This window comes from Microcebus murinus, chromosome 5 (assembly GCF_040939455.1).
Source record: "Microcebus murinus isolate Inina chromosome 5, M.murinus_Inina_mat1.0, whole genome shotgun sequence".
NCBI lineage: Eukaryota > Metazoa > Chordata > Mammalia > Primates > Cheirogaleidae > Microcebus > Microcebus murinus.
In genome coordinates, this window is record NC_134108.1 from 18,715,285 (window position 1) to 18,728,903 (window position 13,619).

At 34.1% G+C, this 13,619-nt stretch overlaps 1 protein-coding gene across 6 annotated transcripts in view; it reads right to left on the reverse strand.

The window, feature by feature from the left end:
• The window catches only part of GRM1 (glutamate metabotropic receptor 1), a 423,752-nt gene that overhangs the window by 363,038 nt on the left and 47,095 nt on the right, over positions 1 to 13,619 (reverse strand). The window lies entirely within an intron of this gene.

Genomic DNA, 13,619 nt, shown 5'->3' on the forward strand with positions numbered 1-13,619 from the left:
TAAATCATCCCTCACATGTATTATTATATAGTGCCTCCCTCTACTCTCTGCGATTTAATGACCACCTATTAGCAGGATTAAAAGATATAGGGTGTCCTTTAGTGTCTCATCCTACATCAAGCTCAGTTTCCCAAGTTAAAGCATGCTGCCCTTAGCTCAAAGAAGAATGAAGTAGAAGACAGTATCCTAGGTATTGCACCTACCTAGAACACACAGCAAAACCAGCCACCAGACTACAAGCAATTTGGGTCTGGAAGGCACGTGAAGAAAACACCAGATAAAGTTAGAAAGTGGCCAAAAAACTAGCTCATTCTCCATGTGTCCCTGAATAGTCACTTTACAAACAGATTTCTTTTTCCCAGATTTTATTATTTTTATTTCAAGAATAAGAAGAGGAGAAAACAGGAAAGAAAGCTTACAAATACACAAATTCCAGTAGAGAGACAACTTTTTAGCCAAAATGAGGCAAAATATCCAAGCACAACCTCAAAGCAGGCCCCAGAATGCACTAAAGAAGGAAATGACAGCAATGGGCAGAGCATCTGATCCAGGACTCAGGACTTTTCTAACTTATCTGAAGGAGCACAATTCCCTTCTGTTATGTGACCAACACTCAAGGATTCTTTGGTACACACAAGGTATATAGAAAATTTTTCTTCCATCTTTAGCATGTTAAACTATTAATGTAAGATACCTCCTCCTTCCACAGTTTAAAAAAACTCTCAGCCTGTCATTACCATCTTCTTTATAACACATAGAAATTTCAGTAGGGATCTGTACCTACAGGGGGTCACTTCCAAATATATATATTAATGTCCTGTTTCCTCCCAAATTATAGTTGAGACATTTTACAATTATAAAAATAATGCTGTTGATGTGAAGTAAAAGAAGCTAATATCTACACACATAAGCTAGAATATTTTCTGTGATTGAGAATTAAATTTAGTTTTGAGCTTCCTAGTGGGCAAGATTAAAACAGAAAACATAATATTATCACTACCAATTAAGATGAAACAAGTTATCTCTTCAAGAAAAACAAATGGTTTTGTAGAATTAAAATCTGAAAAGAATTTGTTTACAATGGACTTTATACCAGGGGAATTGAACAACACAAGCAATATCGTCAACAAAAAAATACATGAAAGTTTTAAAGCATTATTTATATTTCCAATCCTGGTTATGACTTTTAAGAAATGAAAAAAGAAAATGTATTAATCTGCAATTTAGAAAAGGTGAAGGAGAAGCAAACAAAGTTAGGTATGAAATATTATGGAAACTTAGTCTTATGCAGACAGGATGATAATGATCTCTCAGATGATATTCTTAAGTAATATCAATTTCCTTATCTGGCCTTTTGAAAGGATCTTAATAAAGGAAAATTCTAGTGTGTGATATCTGGTGGGCACCTGTTGGCCTATGAAATTAACGAAAGAAAAATGCTGGTGTTTTGGACATTGGGCAGCAGGTGACCAAGTTAATGAACTGCTATGAAAGCTGAAATTCCTTGCTTTTATCTGGGGGCTGTATGCTACCGAAGAAATATCAGAACTATATAAACTAATGCTACTAGAAGTCATGGTTTCTCACTTGGGCCCTCCAAAAATCTGTTCTATTGGTATTTGACTGCTTCTTCTCCTCCAAGGTGTAATAGTCAAATTTCTGAAGGTCAAGGACAAAGAGAGGATCCTAAAAGCAGCAAGAGAGAAGAAGCAAATAACATAAAGGAGCTTCAATTCTTTTGGCAACATACTTCTCAGCAGAAATCATACAGGCCAGGAGGGAGTGAAATGAAATATTCAAAGTGCTGAAGGAAAAAAATTTTCAACCAAGAATACTGTACCATCAATACATATAGAATAGATAAAAACTTTCTCAGACAGACAAAAACTAATGGATTTCATCACCATCAGACCAGTCCCAAAACAAATACTAAAGGGAGTTCTTCAGTCTGAAATCCAGTGAGACTACCATGCAATAAGAAAATCATCTGAAGGTATAAAATTCACTGGTAAAAGGGAGTATCCAGACAAATTCAGACATTCTAATACTGTAATTGAGGTATATAAATTACCCAGTCTTGGGCATTTTGTTATAGCAGCAAGAATGAAATAAGGCAGTACTAGTACAGAGCACTGTTTCAGTAGTCTTCTCTCTCTCTCCTGTCCCTGTTACCTTCTTGAAATTCTCTCCTCCCTTGGCTTCCATAGCATCTGATTTTTTTCTTCGCTCTTCCTCTTTATCTTTCTACTTTTGTAACTATTCTTTCTCCTTCCCTTTTCTGTATTCTATTTCTCATTTTCACCTTTCCCAAATTTCTGCCCCTGACCATCTTCTCTTTTCACACTATATGCTCTCAGTAATCTCATCTACTTTCATTATTTCAACTACATCTATTTGCTGACAAATATCAAATATACCTCTCTTTCTAGAGGATGGGATCTCTCAACTTTATTGTCCAGTAGATACCACAAACTCAACTAGTCTAAAATTCATTTTTTCCCAATCTGAGCTTCCTCCTTTATTCCATTTTTAGTCCTACAAAATAGAAACCTGGGAGTCATCCTAGATTTCTTTTTCTTCTTGAGCCTTATAGCCAATCAGCCACTAAATTCGAATCTCCTGGTATATAGCTCTCAAATTCATTCCTCCTTTCTCTTCCCATTGACACTTTCTTTAGTGAAGCTCTCATCATCTCTTGATTAAATCGATTAATTAATTAAAATGGCTTTTCTCCACCACCACTCACAACCATCAATGGTCTTCCAACTGCCAATTTCACTTCTTTTCTTAACCTGTCTTCTCCAAAGCTTTCAAGGCGCTAAAATAGAAATCTGATCATGGTTCCTTCTGGCTTAAAATCTGGCTCAACATGCTTACAACATGGAGTCTAAATTGCTTGGTTGGATAAGCATGTCTTGTTATGATTTAGTTCATTCCCCCTTTTCAACCTGATCCTTCGTTACTCCTTTTCCCAGAACATATACTCCAAAATTAGCAGTATACTTAGAGTTTCCCAAGTATACTCTCTTTTCTATGTTAATACTTTTACTCATATTCACTTCTTTGTTTCCTTCTCTTATTCCTGTAATGAGGTGGGCCTCAAATATCACCTCTTCTAAGATACATCTATGAGATCTCCCTCACTTCTTTCCCTGGCCTAGAAAGAGCTAGTTGAACTCCTCTCTGTTATCTATCTCATACCTACTCCTATGGTTGCATTTAGCAAACTGAATAGTAATCACTATATGGTGATAGAAGGATTACATTTCATCTATCTCTGTTCCTCAATGACTATTGCAGAGTTCAGCCCAGAGAAGGTGCTCACTAAACACATACCATGTTTCCCAAAAATAAGACCTACCCATAAAGTAAGCCCTAGCAGGATTTCTAAGCATTTGTGCAATATAAGCCTTACCCTGAAAATAAGACCTAGTGATGGGCGTGGCTATGCAGCATATCTGCACAACCCATGAATTTGGTCATGGAGCAGTAATGAAGACGAGCAGCCCTTCTCATCTGCCCCATAGTGACAGCTACTATTCCAGAGGTGACCAGAAAGGTGCGGGCAGCCCCACCAACAAGGTTGGCTCCCCCTGTCAGGTCCCCGCCATCCTGGGTGTGCTGCAAGCTGAGGCTTTGAGGGGAAAATAACACATCCCCTGAAAATAAGCCCTAGGGTGTCTTCTTGAGGAAAAACAAATGTAAGACCCTGTCTTATTTTGGGGAAACATGGTATTTAATTAAGACAGAAATCTGGACGTGACTTCTTCTTTACCAACTGAGTAATATCTGTTGATCTAAAAGTAAAAATAACAGATATTATACCTATGTATCCAGGAAAGGGGGATATTATTTGTTTATTTTAAGTTGTTTTCACTATTTCAATATTCTCATATCACTTTTTAAAGTCTTTTGTAAACAGTTTCTCCTCTTGAACATAATGTCGGCAATTCGTTTGTTGATCCTTTTTTTCTTCCCTTTACAACAAACAAATTACTTAAATATATTACAGTACCATGGAAACAGAAGAAACCACCTCAGATTATTTTATCTAACAATATCTGTGAAATAAGCTGTGCTGTCTAACCAAAGACATGTGCACATAGGTCCACATGTTGTGGGTGCAATTGTTATGAAGGGAGAGAATAAGAAGTCAAATATGTGCTGCTCAGTGGTAGAAAATAAGCAAGAGATACATTTTACCTCCTTATTTTCACACCCTCACACCAGAACTTTCCTGTATTTATTTCACACAGGATCAGTAGGCTAAGGACATCTTCTTAATTAAGGTTAGAATAACCTGACAACAATAATGACATCTTGCATTTACCTAACACTACACAGAGCACTGTCATATCTGGTCGGCACAATAAATTTAGAGGATTGTTTTTTACACATTTTACTGTGATAGCTCTCTAAGCATGGCTAATTTCATTAATCTTTTCAGTCAATCCTATCCCAGACCTCTAGAATCCAACCCTAGCCACGCTTCCCTGATTTCCTCATCCTTATTCACTCTATACCACTCCTAGTTACTTGCTGTAGAGATGGTATCACCGAGATATCTGACAAAGTGTGATCTCCCACTCTTAACCACAAACCTCACAGAGAAGGAATCCTTTCTTCTTGCATTTTAACAAAGTGTTTCTGCCCTGAAAGGGTCAGAAGAGAAGTAACTAATTTATAATATCTTCAAACAGAGCTTTATGTGGAGTAGTCACTCTAAATTGGAAGTTTATTTTCTCTGACAAAGGAGGTTGATTCCAAGATGGTAACAAGCACAAATATAAAGGTAAAGTTGCTCAAATACAGAAAAGGAATCAGATCAAGTGAGAAAATGACTTGTTCTAGACTTTCCAGGAAAATGTGGAGAGCAGGTGAGTTGGGAGCAAAAGAATTTGAAGAACAGAAGAGGCTTCTATTTTTAGAGGCTTTCTGGTGTTTAACCACTTTGGTACGAGCGTCAACTATAGTCGATAGCCACAGACAAAGCGCACAGCTGAGCGTCGACTATAGTAGATAGCCACAGATGAACGCGCACAGCTAAGTGTCGACTTTAGCGTTAATAACAAAACTTCTACAACAGTACTCCGAAGCGAGGCAATACAATCCTTGTACTGCATCAGAAAACCTCATGCATTTTAGAGAAAGACATTTTCCAGCACCTTACAATAGTGATAAAACAAAAAGGAAAAATCCATTAAGAAGATGTATTGTATGCTCAAAAAATAATAAAAGGCATAGTACTAGATACTATTGTAAACAACGTAATGTTGGCCTATATGTAGCCCCATGCTTCGACATTTATCATACCAAAGAATAAAATTTATCGTAATATTCAAAAACTTGCCTTATTTCTTTATGAAATGAATCAAATAAAACTATAATTCTGAATTGACTTTTCTCATTTTTCATTTATCAAAATAAAATTGTGAACATTTTAAAATAATGTAATGAAAACATATATGTATATGTTACCTATTCTGATTTACGTTACAAGTAAAGCTGCCTGTAAAGTAAAACAGCTTTCAATGCTTTAAAGCTTTCCTCATCACGCAAGAGCAACAAGGATTTGTCGTCAATGCACAGCACAAACTATCATGGGGACTATGAGTGCCGTCTGTGGACAAGGTTTCGCAGCCGGTGAGCGCCAAACCCAAGTGGTTAAGAGTTCAGAGATAAAAACACTTCTTGGCATTTCAAGGTATCAGACTATGGTCAGGAGTGGGCGGCTGAAGTGAAGGCAAAGAACACAGAGTTGAAGTCAAAAACCTATTATGATAGGTATTGATGGGTTAGACACATGAATGTAGGATCACCCAAAACTAAGGCAATAGTGGAGACTAAAAGGAAGACTATCAACTGGTAAGAATGAGTAGCTAAGTGACAGCTGCAAAGTCGGGAAGAATATAGCTGGACTACATAATATGAACCTGGAATGCGTAAGGGTGGATCATGTGAGTTAAAAAGCAAACAAACAAACATAAAAACTTTGGTTAAGAAAGTATCTAAAACAAACCTAAATTAGTCCTGGCTTTGCTATTAATAAATTTTATGGTCTTGAGCAAGTCATTTTCTTTAATTTTTCCAGACCTTTGTTTTCTCATTTGTAACATGAGAAAGTTTCCTAAAAATCTATGCACTTTTATCTTAACCATGAATTTCATTTTCTTCTCATGTTACCAGATTTAGGGATGAAAAATCTATACTTGACTGACTGATTTCTTGTGTGTTTGCTCAATATTCGAGAAGAATCTATCTCTTTGGTGGTAGTCTAGCAAAAGCAATGCAAAGGTATTTATGTATACCATCTTCTTGTTCTCTGAAATGCTGCTGTGAAGTATATAACATGGTGGTGATTATCATTCTCATTTTATAAATGAAACTGAGAGGTACATACAATATTTCCCATAGTCTTTTGTGCATTTTTCAAAAAGGTGATTAAATGTGTTTTTATAAGCTATGAGCCTATAACTACTTATATATTTCTATGACTCTATCAATGATTATCAGACCCTTGAGGATAGAAATTGTGATAGTAACAATAATAGTTATTATTGTGATTATTGTTATTTTCATTTATGTGTCCCTAGCACCAAGAAAAGTACATGATGCATAACAGATACGTGTTTTTAATAAATTTATTCATTAGAAGGCTAATAAGTTACTTGGTAATCAAAGAATTTCTGTTTCCCAAAATCTTATGCATCAATCACCAATCAAGACTTTTACCAGAATCATTTAGATAATTCCCTTGAATCTCCAATTTGTTGGCTATGAAGTCAACAAAATAGATAATCCTAAAATTGATAAATGAGGATTTCTGAGCACCAAGTTACTGCTTGAGCAAATAAATTCTCTTCATAAAAACATTAAAGCTTTATTTGGTACTATAATGCCTTAAGTTTAAAAAAGCAAAACCTCTTGTGAGGCTGAAGACAATTAAAATGATAATTTCTCAAGTAAGTTAAGATTTAAAATATTGTAGACATTCATAGAGAACAATTAATAGGAAAAAGAAGTAAATATTTCCACATGAATTTGTATTCTAATGATGAGGCTTTGTTGGATAAGACAACAACATAATTTTGACAAGGCTGTATGTCTTGTTTGATTCTGGTTTTCAACTACAGTTTCTCTGAAAATTGACTATATTCTCATATTGAGATGCTTCTTCCAATAAAATATCAGAACAGCATTACTATGAGTTTTTCAGTGGTTATAGATGCTCACTACACTATTCTGTTCTTGACTGTGGTCTCCCAGCCCTTTGTGGTCCTACTAATCCGTATATTAAAAATATGGCTTTTGATAAGTCTCTTTATGATGACATCACATGAGCCACTGTCCATCAAGTTATTAAAAATTCATAAAACAGTCATTGCATGTTGGCTCTGTAAATCACTCAGAGAAAAATGTTAGTGCCTGAAGGAGAATGACAACTGCCAAGCCACAAGATAAAAACATAAAATAAAAGCTACTACCACCACCTACCCTATACAGGCCAGCTTATTATAAAATTTGCTGCATGACAAATGTAGTCATAGAGTAAAAGTATGGCAGAAGAATCAAGAAGAGTCCCAGTTTACTCAAAGTAATAAAAGTATCTGTTTTTATCATCTTTGTATTCACCTTAATTCTTATGTACATAATATCTGTGTACATAAACACAGATATACTGTATGTACAGTATGCACAGATGTACATAAACGCAGTAAACACTGATTAATAATTTTAAAATGAGTTGAATAAATCTAACCAATATAGGAGGAAAAAAAACCAAAGATCAAAATTCAAAGATATAGCAATTTGGGGCAGGAATAATTGGCTTTATACTTTTCAATAGGTTCCATGATTCCCACTGTATCCCACCACATGTAACAGTTTATATTCATGATTACTTGGTATATTCAGAGAAAGTATTTAATAAATTAAGCACTGTCTTTAAAAGAAGTTAGGGAACTATACAATAGCGTTTGCAAAGATCACATTTGAAAATGTGTTAAATGTAAAAGGTTGGGCTTTAGAGGCCAACCTTCAAGTATAAAGTAGACAGGTAGCCCAGTAAGAAAATCAAGATTCTGGGTAAACAAGTACTTGGATGTGAACACTTTTTTTAAATCACAAAGCAAGTACCTTATAACTATCCCTAGCTATTCTTTTGTCCACTCACCAATGCTTGCTAAAAATATGTGTTCTCTTGGCCAAAGTTCATATCAAATTGAACATATTAAATGTAAGCATTGCTGCTTAAATGTAAAGAATTATGAGTTTGAAATCTATGTATCATAAACCTGAGAATTATACTAAAATTCTCCTAGTCATCCTGGATTGCAAAACTGAAGTTTATTCAGCTCTTCCTTCTTTGTCCCTCTTTGCTATATCAAATTCTTCCATAAAGGATTCTTCAGGAGCACTTTTTTTAGTCTCCAGTTATTTTAACAGCCTAGTACCTAGCATTCTACAATAACCTTTTTAAATTGGTTTTTGCCTTTCCCATCAATGGGTCTTCCCTACACATTTCAGTAAAAATTGCTTTATTTTAATTACCATTGAATGACGTCAAACTCTCCTTGGACATATCTTTTTTGATTCTTTGGCACATGATTCAAGATTCCCCACTGCTTGTCCTTCAGGTCTATAAAGACTCATGTAATCACAGAATATTAGAACCCACTCTTGTCTTCATCCTTAGTTTCTAGCCCAACTCTTTACTTCAGCTAAGCAGATATGCTTATTTTTCCCAAAATAAGGACACTTTCAATACTGCTTCTAACTTTTACAAATACTATATTCTCCCCCCAAAATACTAACCAAATTCCTTTTTCTCTAAATAATTACACCATTAATATTTTCTTTCAGTGTTCTCTAAAATCGTATACACTCATATTTTTAAATACCTATACTTCAATGATTGTTTTTACTTATTTTACATGTAATCCAATTGCACTCCCTTTAGAGTACAACCTACTTAGTAACTAAGACTAAGTCTTCAAATTTCTTATGTACAATTTTTTGCAGTAAATCTTCACTTAGAGGTATCTGTTGTGATGGCTTTTCATTTAAACTATTTATAGTTGTTCATTTATCTACAAGATAGTATGTTCTCAGGATTTCATTATATATATTGAAACATAAATGAGACAGAATCAAGAGTGAAGTTTCATACCCCTTCACCAGCAAATTACGTATTGGTTAACTCTGGTGGTCACTCAGCCCAAGAACACAAAGCTGGGATGCTAAGATAAATTAGTCAGAATCCCAGAACTAATGGATATGCTTGAAAGGCAGATTTAATCTAATAATTTTACATGTAAAAGAAAAACAACAACAATAATATTAATAAATGTAAAGCATAAAAGGAAAGACATATGGCTTAATTGCAGCATAGAATTTTTTTAAAGACTTTGGGATACTAATTGATCTAAGATCTACTTGAGTCAGCTATGATGGTGGAAGAACTAAAATTCAGAACATATGGGTGAAGAAACTGGTAAGGTACAGTATAAAAGAGAGACGATTGATTGATGGCAAGCGTCACATGGAAGGGGAGTTTGTACTGTTTTGGATGACTCCCAGTCATGGATAAAGAATTGGTGGAAACTTCAATGAATCCATTTTAGGACATTACATAGAAGAACTGAGTAAAAGTCAGGTATAATTCTGCTTCTGAATTTAGCTCCTATATTCTACGACTTTCTTTAAAAAACCCTGAAAACAATCAGAAAACTCTGAGCACAATCAGAAAACTCTGAGCATGAGCAAGCATGTAATAGCGGTGTTTTTTAAGCATTCTTAATTGGTTGGCCTAAATAAGCTTTCACATTCCTATACCTTATTATATGACATAATACAGCAATTTATCGAGGTAATTTCCTGTGAAGTAGGTTGCAATCAAGTCAAGAAAGTTATAAAGTAACAGATGCATAAATAGGAAATATGATATTTAGTAGATATAAAATTATTATATGTAATTGCATTAAAGTAATAGTTAACGTGTGTGTTTATGACTTAGGAGATGCTATTAGACTTTTAAATTAAGTTTTACATTAAATTTTAAAAAGTATGTTTTTAAAAAATCAGATTTTGAAAAGAAGCCACAAAAAGGCCAATTTTATATAAAATTTAAGCAAATGGCAAAAAAAAATTGCACCACAATGAAAACGTAATGTAAACAAAAGCCTACCTTAAAGTGAACATTTGCATAAGGGAGGCAAGCAGCATCACTAAACTCCTTATTATGTCAATACTCATCTGACTATCAGAGACAAAATACTAAGACAGAAAGGCTAAAACAAATGAAAATGTATCCAATAAAAAAAAAACTGTTTTGAAGCTACAAACTGAAGGAATATTCTTTATTGGACTTGTTCAGTGCTTTGAATTTAATCAACTAGAATCATTTTTAAGTATTGTTTCCTGCAAACTTTTAAAATGATAGATTTGGTTTTTCGATGAGGAATCTTCATTTTATCAGATGAATGAAATACAGTGTCCTTGGCCGAGATATTCTTCACAGAAGTAGGCTATTTCTATACTCTATACTTAGCAAATTTAAAGACTCACATTGTAGGTGAGTACATTCGAATTTTATTTGTGGATAAGGCTCTATTAGTTCAATATTCCACCTCCCTCTTGACAGATCCATCTTAATATTCCCCTAAGGAACCAATTATGAACAATTTCTGGAGAGTCTATCACAGGTAACTTTATGTTCACTGATTCTCTTTTATGTCAGGTAAACTGGCAGTTGTTATGGCCAAAGGACAAGTGTGATACAAATGATGTGATAGAAGATTGAAAAGAATGTAAAAGAACATAACAACTAAATTCTAACTGGTTAAAAAAATAATAAAATAAAACGTAAATACCTCCAAGCTATACATAAAATATACTATATATAAAAAATTGTTAAAAAATTGGGGCATTTAAAAAATGTGATTATAAAGTCATCAAAATTAACTACAGAAATGAAGGTACAATAGTTCAGTCACTTAGTGCTTTTGATGTTAACTATGCTAGATTAACTTCTAATATAAGAAATGGTGATAATAAATTGACTAGGGAATGGTTGATTTGGAAAGGAGAGGTAAAGGTCACTGGAGGTCCCAGAAATTTCTAAGTTCCAAATTACCAATATCCAGACAAACTTGCTTCCTTGCTGAATATGCTTAGATGGCAGAGACAACATTGATATGTGGTCTTAGCTGCTATTTGACAGGGAACTGTCACCAGTAGATGACCCCATCAGTCTGGGAGCAGGAAAATTACTAAATGATCCAAGAAAGCGCCTGTAGGCCAGTACACAATGGGTCCCTGAGAAGCAGGAGGGCAAAGCCTCAGAACAAAATAAATTTGCAGTTGGAGTTTACTCAAAGGAGCTTACACAAAATATCTTTTCAGATAGAAGAAAATAAAAGCAATTTAGTTTTCATGGATGTTATGTCTGATAAGAGAAGTAACTAGTTTCCTTTGAGAAGAAACCAGATATTATATATAAATGGCAAGGTGAATGATGTAGCCTCTTGTCAATAAAATAAACACCAAAGTTAGCTATGATGCTATTGTATGAACACATTCCAGTCTGGAATCAATTATTATTATACTATAGAGACATTATCTCTGCCATAAAACACCAATCAAAAGGAAAAAAAAACCATAATAATCCAAATTAACACATGGGTGAAACTGTAATATGAGTCCTTCCTCAACAAGATTAGCAAACAGAAGTCCAATTAATTTTCCAAAATCATAATTCTAGTTTTCAGAAAGCACCCAGTATGAGCAATTATTTTCAGCGATGTGATGCAATTGGAAAACATATTGAAGAGGGGTCTTCTACTCACCTCTTTCCCCAAAATAAAATTATCTTATAATAAAGTATAGAAAATAAAAGTACTGTATAAAAATGATGAAGTATTACTTCTTTCTGAAGGAAGAACATATACTTCTAGTGTCAATTATCCAGTTCAACAGGGGAAAATTATTAAATATTTAAATAAATCACATTCAATCTATAATTGCCATTCTCTTTGGAAAGATCCATCCAGTGCTGATATTCAATACATTTTTAACTTGTGCTTTCAGGATGTTCCATCTAAGCATGAGAGGAAACCATATTAAACATTTAAAATGTAGGAAAGATGAATGTTTAAGGTTAAACACTAAAATGTAAGGAATTAACATCTGAACTTAATTTTGTGTCTTAAAATAGTAATGAGTTTTGTTCAAAAAGTAGGCAGTTCGGGATTAAAAATTAAGATTCAGAAACCCGAGTCAGTTGTTGGAAGTCACAACATCACAACAAAAAGTTTTCCAAATACAAAGTCTGAAAACATAATGTGTAATTCTACATTGTTTTTGTTTGTTCTGAATTTATTTAATTTATTTCCTTTTAAATTAAAGCATCTATTTTCATTAAAAATAACCATGTAGCCACTTCAGTAAGAATGCTTCTTAATTTCTATAATCAGACTTCACACCACTAACTGAATATTGTAGAAATATTAAAAGAATATAAAGCCATGTTTATGGCCTTTTTTAAAAATAATATCGGCCGGGCGCTGTGGCTCACGCCTGTAATCCTAGCTCTTGGGAGGCCGAGGCGGGCGGATTGCTCAAGGTCAGGAGTTCAAAACCAGCCTGAGCAAGAGCGAGACCCCGTCTCTATATAAAAAAAAAAAAAAAAATAATATGATTTTAAGAAATATGAATGCAGCAATACCATCAAGATTCTCTTCTATATGCCAGCAAATAAAAGTGAATCATCCTAGATATTAATCTATAACCAGGGCCTCAGTTTCTTCATAAACCTATTGAAGGAATTAAGATGATGAATTAAGTAAATGAACTCAAAATCTCATTTTATCCAAAACTCTATATAGTCTAAGGTGAAGGGGATAAAGAAAATTTTTGTATAAGAAATTCATTGAGAATTCACATGTACAACTCTCCGGAAAAATCAAATCTTTTAACTGTAAGTAAATGTATTTCATTTTAAAAAGCCATTTTAAACCTGATATCTGATATCTTTTATTAGCAATTTATAAGTGGTCTAACTTTAAATTCTAATGTACATATTCATTGTGTAAGAAGAAAAAGATCAGACACTAAACTTAAATTCAAGAGGTCATCAGTGCTATTTCATATAAAACAAGATAGTTCTTAGGGGACTAAGCGAATCTAGACAATTTTAGCATATGAAGTAAGAAGAAAATAAATGGTTTATATTATTTACTTTTCCTTTGTAACTAAGGTACTCCCGAATTTTAAAATACGTGTTTCCAATATGCTGAGGGAGATGGCTGCATTAATCCTATGTTCACAGGGAAGTTTTGTATGTGTAATAAGGGGTACAAGAGGACAAAGAAAACACCTTCCTCTGTTAGAGACAAGATAAAGCCTCCAAGCCCAATTTGTGAGAAAGTGACTTTTTTTGCTAATCGCTCACATTGGATTAGCTCATTAAGCCTAGAAAATCATAGCCAGTCACTAAGGGGCATATAACACCTTGAACAATAAGCCTTCCAAACACAAACTCAGCCTGTGAGGGCAAACAAACATCTAAGTCAAATCTACAGCTGGACACTTTGCATGGAGAGTTTGATACACTTTCAGCA